This window comes from Solanum tuberosum, unplaced genomic scaffold (assembly GCF_000226075.1).
Source record: "Solanum tuberosum cultivar DM 1-3 516 R44 unplaced genomic scaffold, SolTub_3.0 scf00041, whole genome shotgun sequence".
Taxonomy (NCBI): Eukaryota; Viridiplantae; Streptophyta; class Magnoliopsida; order Solanales; family Solanaceae; genus Solanum; species Solanum tuberosum.
Window position 1 is genome coordinate 863,221 of NW_006238965.1, and position 10,522 is coordinate 873,742.

Genomic DNA, 10,522 nt, shown 5'->3' on the forward strand with positions numbered 1-10,522 from the left:
TTGTTCCTTATTTGACTCATAATGAAATCATCACTTATAACTAAATGGGTGCATGATTGCAATAACATAATTTGCCCCATCACTATCTCATTTCCGTAGATTACCGAACCTCTGCATACTATTCTCTTAACTGAAGGGGCAATCTTTACTACTACTGCTCATAATCTCATCATTCATACTATCTTTTAGGGTTAAAATAGTACCCCATCTCTAAACATATTTTCCCATAAGGATCTTAGTTGAAACAGGACGTAGGCAAGAGAGTACAACTCACATTTAGCTCAAAAGCACGATTCATCTGAATATGAGTGCATTTTCTTGAACTTAATACTTGACACACTCACAAGTTTCTCTTAAGCCTCTCTACAATGTCATGACTTCCTCGAGATTTTTGCTAAGAGCTACTCATCGATAAAGGATTGACTTCCCTTTTTAACCATCTCTAGTATGGGGGGTAGTCGAATGGATATGAGAACGCACAAGTTAGAATAAATCTATAAAATATGATCATTGATGACTCAGGAAGTCATACTGCACAAACATTGATGGCATGTCTAGATACCATATTGCTTAAACATTGATGGCATAAGTAGATACCATACTTCTTAAACATTGTTGACATAACTACATACCATACTGCTTAAACATTGACGTCATACTCGATTGTCATACAAATAATGTTTTACAAATCTTTTTTCTCAAAACACATCTTTACTTCCTCCAAAAACTCAATTTGAAACTCAATTATTGCCTTTAAAAAAAAGTTTTTCAAAATTTGTAACTCAAAATAGTGTTCATGCTGAAATATGCAGATGAAAAATCAACTCAAGGATCATAATAATAATATAGAAACGCAATAATTAGGAATAGAATTTTTAAAAGAAACGTGAATTCAAGAACTTAAAATCAAGTTATCCCAAGAATACTCAAATCTTGGAAAAGCATCCTATATTTCTCTTTTACTGAAATGAAAGTAGATGTAGGGCGTGAGGAAGAACTAGTCAAACACTATGATAGCCTTACATATCTATAAGAACAATTATCTTGAAGAATCTTGAAGAATCTTGAAGAATCTTGATAAGAAGTCTTGAAACCCTAGCTTGAAGGTAAACAATCAAGAAAATCTTTCTTTAGATTCTTGAGTTTCTTGAAATCTCTATGACCAAGAATTATGATTTTCATTAGTGATTCATACTTTTATGAAGGAATTTGAGTTGGAAAGAATGAAATTTGAAACTCTCACCTCAAGAACTCAACAAGAACTTCATTATCAAAGAACGAAGAACAAAACCTCAATAACTCAACAAGATTATCAATATATGCAATCTGATGGATGAAATTGGTAAAAGAAACTCATGATTGATGTGTGGGTGAACAAACTCAATACTATGGAAGCTTACATACCTCAATGAACTAGGTTCTTGGCGAAATCTTGAATTTTTTGAACGAACGCTTGAAACTTTGAACTTTTTCCCCTCTTGAATCTTCTCTCTAAAATCCTAAATGCTTTGGGGATGAATGAAGCCGATTCTAATCACTTTCGACCCTTAATTGGGTGTAATTCATGTTTAGAATAACTGGAGGTAAGGAAGAGACTAAAATGCCCCTCTTATTTTCGGGTAACTTTCCGTAAATGGACGGCCTGACTTCAAAAGGGAATATCTCTCTCATACCAGCTCAAAAATTAGCAAACTCAATGGCATTGGAAAGAAGACTCAGAGATCATTTGATATCCTATGGGTCACCTAAATCATCCTGTACTAAAAGTTATTGTCATTTGAAGTTGACCCAAAACTTAAAAGAACTAAGGAATGACTTGAATGAATTCTCTTTAATTCTTTTATGAACTCAAGGTGCTATATCTTGTGACCTGACCTTAATACTTAAGAAATTTTAAATTCCTTGGTAAAATCCTACTCACAACGAAGCATGGTTCGAGTCTTAGCTCAAAAACAATTTCGAAGTGTTATAGTAATAATTGTGTATCTAGGGGCGGAGTAAGCATAGTGTCATGATGAATCCCTTCGAACGAAAAATTATATTATTTATATAGAGATAAACTTATTTTTAAATGTATACATAGACATATAGTATAGTAGATGTTGAACTTTCTTTGACATATATTAAGGAGATTTTAAATATCCTTAATAAAAATCTTAGCTCCGCTACTGAGCGTATCCCACGCACCCTATAATAGAAAATGCAATAGGGTTTTGAATGTTATGAAGAAATAATTCTATAAATACTCACATCCATAGCACATAAAATCACACTTGAATTAATTTTTCTCTTAACAAAATATAATGGGGTTCTTCCACAACCGTTTATTTCTGGCCATTTTCATACCTCTCATGGTTGCAACCAATAAAACTACGTAGTCGTTTGGAGTTATGAATACATGTTTTAATATTAATAGTTTTTCATATATATATATTATGTTTTACGTCAAATCGGACTTGACTTTAATATCATGTCGATTTAAGATCTGACCTTAGTTCACACTTTAATAGACAGTTAAATAGGGGAAGATTTTTATTAGAAATCCATTATTATTGTCTTTCAGCGATATGAAGATTTTTGCAACGATGTTTGTCGTTACTATGAAGGTGGAGACTGTGGGGAATGCCTTGGCTATCAGTGCTATTGCAACATTCCTTGTTAAGACATGTAGGAGGCTTACACGACAGGCTATTAGCTCATTTGATAGAGTGTCATGTCTCAAATGATTGTCATGTTAATTAGAAGAAGAAACAAGTCGTTAGTTTTATTTAATTTCCATTTGCATTCCATGTATGTTTTTTAATTTGCTTGTTTTAAATAAAGTATGTACCACTTATCGTTTCTCAAAATTTTTTATAGAAAATAGTTTGAATATAAAAAAGCGTAAAATAATACATACATTGAGACTGAAGAAATTGTCGCTTCCCGAGCCTACACCCTGGGCGGGACTAGCACTTGAGAACCATTGATGGCCCCAAACGAACCCTTGGCCTGGCTTACTTACTAAGTAGAAGAATTAAACATAAGAAAGAGAATCCAAATACAAGATAACTCATAATGCTTTCAGAAAATAAACATTTAACTTAGCCAAAGTGCCAACTCAAATCTGAACATAAGCCAATAACAAGATAATGAAGAATGAACTAACATATGACTTACTATCTATGAAGCCTTTAAAACAACTGAGATGGATGTCGGGACAAGCACCACGACATCCTAATGAACTAATTATAATACTGAAAGCAATAAAAGGGATCCTTCGGAAAGGAAAGAGGCTCACCACACCAGACTCTAAAATGCTCAACTGGATCAACGATGCGCTAGATGTTGATCCTAGTTACCTGTTTTTGCATCATCATAAAATGCATGCCAAATGTCATTAGGTCATTGAATGTACGAGTATGCGAGCGGAATTCTAAAACAAAACATAAGCTTGAAAAGAACTGAAGAACTTACATGGCGTAACTCAACTCAACATAAATGAACTCATTTTAATATAAGCAGTTTAAAACAAGTGCAATATAAAGAAAAGTATTTTAAAACATGATGTCAACTCTGTGTGTACGCACAGATACATATAACTCTGAAATATATGTAAGAATACAATAAACTGTGTATATAAGAATACAATTACTTCTGTGGGAGTTTCTCTAACAGACAATCATCACGTAAGAGCTATTGTGATGATACAACATTTTGCCTCACGGTGTCAGGGCCGTCCTATACCTTGCCGAGTGTATAGAACTTGAACTACTAAGTGGATCCACTAGACTATATTAAAAAGCACTAAAGGAATCATCTAAAAAGTATGACCCTTTTCAACGCATGATGGCTACATGGTTTATGGGGGCTGTGGGTCACCGATCAGATTGACGATTCGCCGAAACTGTCCTGAACTTGCCGAGTTTTACAGACTCCAGATTTTGAAGATATCTTGAGTCAAACGGCAAAATAGATTTCATCGCCGGAATCTTCGGCGACTAGCCAACTGGGTCTGCTGCTCACCATTCTGCAGCTCTTTGGCACCTATCACACTTTAATTTGTAAAACTAAGACAGTATTATTTTACAAGTATGCAAATATAATATAATAAGGGGTTTTGGGTTGCCTCCCAAACAGCGCCTTAGTTAACATCGTGGCATGACGCAAGTCAAAGACTATTCTTCATCCTCGGAGTTGCCCATGTTGTAAATAGGCGAGTCCTCGGCGAATGATTGGTAATGGCCTGATATCAAATGGCCGATTTGAGCATTCTGCAGTTGTATGGTCATGGAGTGACAGGCTGACGCTTCATTTAGCATTTTGATGTTCTCCTTCATCTCATTTAACATATTCTCATGTGCCTCGATTTTTTGCTGAATGAGTGACGGAGCTTCATCATCTTGGACGTTTCTATGCTTTCTCCCTTGTTTATATCCTCGAAGGAAGGAGTGCTTTTCTTCTTTCATGGCTTGTGTTTCCAATTCCGTGACTCAGGTGGATAGAACATCCAACTCGGTGACTAGTGCATCCCACACCTGCTTTCTTTTTGCTTCTTTGTTAGCTTCCACCATGCAATTGAGGAGTTTCGCTACCACTTCATAGGGCTGGTGTAGCATGCAGCCCTTGAAATGTTGATCAACTATACTTTTATTCCCGTGTCCTAGACCTCGATAGAAGCACTACAGTAGCCCCTTATCCGTCATCCTATGAGATGGGCATGGTTGTAGCACTGCTTGAAACTTTAGCAACATTTCTTGAATTATTTAATCCCGTTCCTGTTTAAATGTCAGGAGGTTGTCCCTGAGGTTCAGTAGTTTCAGAAGGTGATGATATATGTGATATCCTTAATGATTTTCTATCCTTAGTTCCTTTTCTGATATTCACCCTAGCAAAACAAAACTACAATTTAGATTAGCATAACTAAAACTAGGAAGAATCAAAAAAATTATGTAACTACGAATTCCCAAATAACACGACTCCCCGGAAGCGGCGCCATTTTGATGCTTATCGTGACCAACGACACTAACCTACGATCTGAGTGTCTACGATCGTCAATAGTATAGTAACCCAACTAAAGGTTGGGGTCGTGTCCCAAGGGAGCGGTTTTGAGAATTGAAGCAAAATAAAATTAAGATCAAACTAGTCATAGTTAAAGACATTAACGATTAAAAACATAGTAAATTAAAGGGGGAGACACAAAAGTGTTAAATATCGATTTAGGGGTTTTGTCACAAGTATTAAAAGTAGCAAAAATTAACAAAAAAATCAAGTATGGGGAAATGTTCTTGGGGTGTGACCGCAATACAAGTTGAGATAAATCGTTGGGTACATACTTTCAACATGAAATTTGCAAGATAATAGTGACTAGGCTAAGCTTTAGATGGAAATAAGTTCCCTCTCGGGCATGACCGCAGTACAAGTTGAGATAAATCGTTGGGTACATGCTTTGAATAGAAAGTTTGCAAGATAATAGTGACTAGACTAAGCTTTAGATGGAAATAAGTTCCCTCTCGAGAAACTTACCCCGTTTAAAATGGGTTCCTCTTGGACACCCATTCGCCGCATGAAGACCAGTCTGCGCCTTACCCCACTCACTCTCTCAATCTGAGTGTTAGGATATGGGACCAGGGCGCACCTTCTCAGGTTGAACCTCATGTCGACCCACTCCTTAGGTCATCAGTCTAGTGGTCTTGGTTTCGCGACCTCCTCCCAAGCAAGCCGAAAACACATGGGTGGTTTTGTATTTGCACCTACAAACCCGTTAAATTAAGCCACATCCACTGGGTGAAATCACCATTAAAATACATCTACCCTATCAGCAAGCAAGACCCAACAACAATATAAACACATATTTGCTAAATCACACCCCAAGAATGGGGGTTTTTAACCACACATCAAGAAATAACAAAATACACCTAAAATGATACTAAAATCAAATGGGTATAAGAAATTAAACCTTGATTTAAGAAAAGGAAGAAGAATAGAGAAGACCCACCTCCAACTTGGGGAATATAAAATCCTTCTCTCTTCAAGTCTCCCACAAAACCCTCTCCAAACTTGAGAGAAAATATCTAAAAACGTACTATTCTATTATGAAAATAATAATAATGTTTTGGGTCTTCTAAAATTAATAAAAAGTTCAGTATTTATAGCCATCATAAATTAGTGCAGGTGGATAGTTCGGTGAAGTCAGTCGATACAGCAGAATGACTCGGTGACTCGCCCTTCTTCTATTTCATCGCCGTTTCATGCTTGCCTTCAACATCTTCACATTCTGTACAATAGGGCGGTATAGTACAGCTTCGCGGAACTATTTAGTGAAGCGCATATTGCTTTTTTCATTGCCCTTTTTATCCTTTTCCTTTAGGGCGTCGCACACTGGAACAAAGGGCGGAGTCTGTCATTTCGGTGAATCGCCAAAGGTTCTTGGAGATGCTCATGCTTCAACTTCTTCGTTGTTTTCAGCCTTTTTGTTCCTATTTTGCGCCTAACTGTCCATGCTTCTACTAAAACTTCACATACCTGAAACTTAAGAGTTTTCATCAGATATTTAGACAAAATAAGCATTCGAGGACACTATTCTTATCAAAATAAAGCCATAAATGAGTCCAATTTGTGGACTCATCAGTATACCCTCTCCTTCTTCTCCTTCACATACTCCAGGTACATCCTCTTCCTCCCAGCCTACCAGGATCACTCAGGCCATGATCATGAAGATGCGGCAGTTGGCCTATTCCGCTGATGTGAGAGCTACCCGACTGGAGAGGTCCGTTCCAGGGATGATCAACAGGGACATACTAGAAGCACTTACCGCACTTCAGACCATTGTTGATGCCCAGACAGTGAGAGTCATTACTTGCAAGAACAAACATGAGGAAGCCTCTGAGTTGGCAGCTTTAAAAGCTGAGATTGCGAGTTTGAGGAAGGACGTAGACTACCTTAAGTCTACTAACTTCAGTTCACTAATAGAGAGGGCAGATTATGAGGATGCTTATGAGACCACCGGAGATGTGCAGGGGGATTGCGCAGCATATGCAGAGACCGATGAGTAGTTCACATCAATGGATGCTGAGGAGACACAAGAGAGCAGAGATGAGGGCATATTCAGAGACTTGCAAGATCCTATAGAGACGGTTGTGCAGCCGGCTGAGACGTCCACAACAGCTCCTAGTGGATTTGGCACTACTATTCAGTTTGAGACTACTCCGGGCACTGATGCCCATATACAGACTGCTCCATCAGCCTCTGATGCCCCGACAAATAGAGAGACTGTATAGACAAGACCCTTCTTTACCTATTTTTATGTCTTATGTTTCTTCAACTCTAGATATTGTCATTATTTGCATTTGAGGACAAACGCTCTTATTTATGGTGGGGTGAGGCCCACCTTGTTTTGCTTGTTTCGGATACTTCTGTTATGGTGTACATTTGGGTTGTCTGTTTTTAATTGTGTTTTTAAAACTGTTTTGCGATTGTTTGAGCTTGTGGCTCCATTTCCATTTATTTTTAACTGCAAAATGATTTTGACCCTTCCGAGAAATTTTGAATTTTTCACACATTTCTAAATGTGGCTGTTCTTTTGCAAAAAATTGAGTCTCGGTTTCGATCAATACCGATGACTTCAATAGTGCCTACAATTGAACAAACATGAATGTATGGCTACGATGACGCCAAATAAAGTTACACAGACAATATGTGAACTCTTTGCATCTCGTTGTGATTAACCATTTATCAAATTAATTCTTTTGTATTGACCGTTGCACACTAGTGAAAGTGTGTAGTCTTGTTTGACTTTAGTTTCGACGGCTTGTGTGATGAGCTTACTTTGAACCATGCATGAATAAACCTATAATTTTCCTTGTTAGTTTGATTTATTTAGAAAGGTGTGCTATTGAAATGATCTTAGGCAACTTTAAAGAGTGTGAGCCAATTTGACATATACCTCTTTTGTGGCCTACCCGTGAGCATATATCGTGAGAATTTGGTCCTTGTCAGCCAATTAAGGATATCTCTAGTAACACTATTGCACTGATACATCCACCTATCAGATTGTGCCACTGCCTTCTTTCGAAAAAAAATTGGTTCACCAACATCAATTTTGAGAACATGTGTAATGCTAAAAATTCTATGTATATCACAGACTAAGAACAAGTGTCGATCCTATAAATATGGAGGAAATATAGAACTCAAGAGTTGGATACATCCTCCTAAGCTTAGAAATGCTACAACTCATATATGTAACTAGGTAACCCATCATTTTTAAGCATATGGATAACCATACTATATCTTTTCTCAATTGAACCAATGTGATACAAATGGTAAAAAATGCAACTTAAAATGCATATAACATAAAAGCCTTTACATACCTTGTGGAGTGTCTTGGTTGAATAAAATGAGCTCAATCTAGTGTAAATTTTGATAACTTTAGATCCTTTTATGTAGGTTGCATATTGACATTTTAGTTACTGTTAACCTTAATAATCGTAAGCATAATATCAATAGCATGATCAGGTGCAAGTGGAAATTGACTACTTAACGTCGCTCTATCGCACGATCTGGATTATGAAGGAAGGTAGCATTTCCTAAATGTCCAAGCAGCCCCCTAAATATAAATGTGGCGCACAACACATTTATAAGTATGGATCTACTAGACACGGCTTTGTACACTCCCTAGGATGAACTGCTCTGATACCACTTTTGTCACACCCCAACCCTAAGTGAGGCGGACAAGTACCATATGAACACATGCTTTACAAGTGACCTATTATGAGAAAGTAAAATACTATGCAGGTAGATTTAATGATGAGAAGCTTCATATACAACACATGTTGACTAGCTGAACCGATACATGTGACAAGTGAAACTATGAATACAGATGATAGCTTTACAATGTCTACAAAGCCTCTACTAGAATCCATGATGGTACCACTGTGAAAATACGCATAGTAAAGACTCGGCAAACCCCGAATCAACATCGAGCTCACCAACAACCGCTGAGTATCATGTGCTTCTATTGGGGAGATCTACTAGTTGAGTACATGTACCTGCAGCATGAAATGCAGTGTCCCAAATAAGGGACGTTAGTACAAAAGAATGTACTGAATATGTAAGGCATAATACAACCGTATGTTAAATGAATGTTCAAGTCAAACCAAATACCAATAGATAAGGATTAGAGACCATCTTTGCTTATACTTGTGGAATCGTACATGTTACATTATTTTCTTTACTTTTCTGTGCAGTATAATATTTATAAGACATATGATACAAATGACCAGCTGATCAGCGGTAGAAGAGGATGACCCATGCTAGGCATTTTAACCCCTGGGATGCTGTCCTCATAATTCCACAAATTAGGCTCGGCCCATGCTAGGATTTCGCTCGTGAGCGACAACCCTTCCATACCAATTAGGATCGACCCATGCTAGGATTTCGCCCCTGAGCTGCCACCCTTCTATACCAATTGGGATCGAGCTGTGCTAGGCATTTGCCCCTGGGCTGCCACACATAATTATACAGATTGCTTCACTTAGATTCTTTAATCTTTGAGATTGTTGTTTTGATGTTCATAACTCTTTTGAGATTGTTCTTTTGTTGATAATAACTCTTTTGGGATTGTTGCTTTGGTGGTCATAACCATTGTTGAGATTTGCAACTATGGACCAGTAGTAGAAGACATATGAATATGGACTACGACAATAACAATGACATGGGAAGCAAATGTGACATGAACATGTAATACTTAGGAGCTTATATGACTCAGTAAGCATTTTGACATCTCAAATTGAAGCACATATCAAGTGTAGACATTTAATATACAGCCAAGATATTTGAACTATATATGGTAACCGAATACTGACTAACTAATATCAAATACAAGGTATACATGAAAGTGGAACCAAGGGACAACATGGGCAGATTCAACTGAACGACGGATACATATTCTAAGTAAGTACATATAAAACATACAACAGAGCAAGTAGGGATCTTGTGAGGTAACATTTTACTGTAACACAATGAGAGTAATAATCAATAAAGGGAACATATGAACATGCGACAAGACGACATATATATAGATAATTGAAGCAAGTTGGCATGATATGGGCAGATTGTATATCAAACATATAAACATATGTACCATGTGTAATCTAGGATTATTTTGATTTATATTAGGGAAATACGTGCCAAGGGTACTTTGACAATGAAACAAGTTTAAACATTGCATGCTACTACTTGGTAGAGTAAGCACGTACATTTAGTAACAAACTCATATTAAAGTGCTCACTTTAATGCTCTAGGGAGTAGGAACTGCAACTATGGATCAGTCACTACCAAGGGCACTTAGAAAGCTTACTTTTTGTAATGCAAGTGTTGGATTAATGCCAAAGAAATAGGAAATCGAATAGCCTTACATACCTTGCTATACAGTTCAAAACGTATGACTTAAGCTCCTTCTCTTCAGATCACTAATGTACAATAAAATAAGTTGTAAGACTAGTATTAGTAGCTAATCAATCAATTTGAGCTACTTGATCTCACC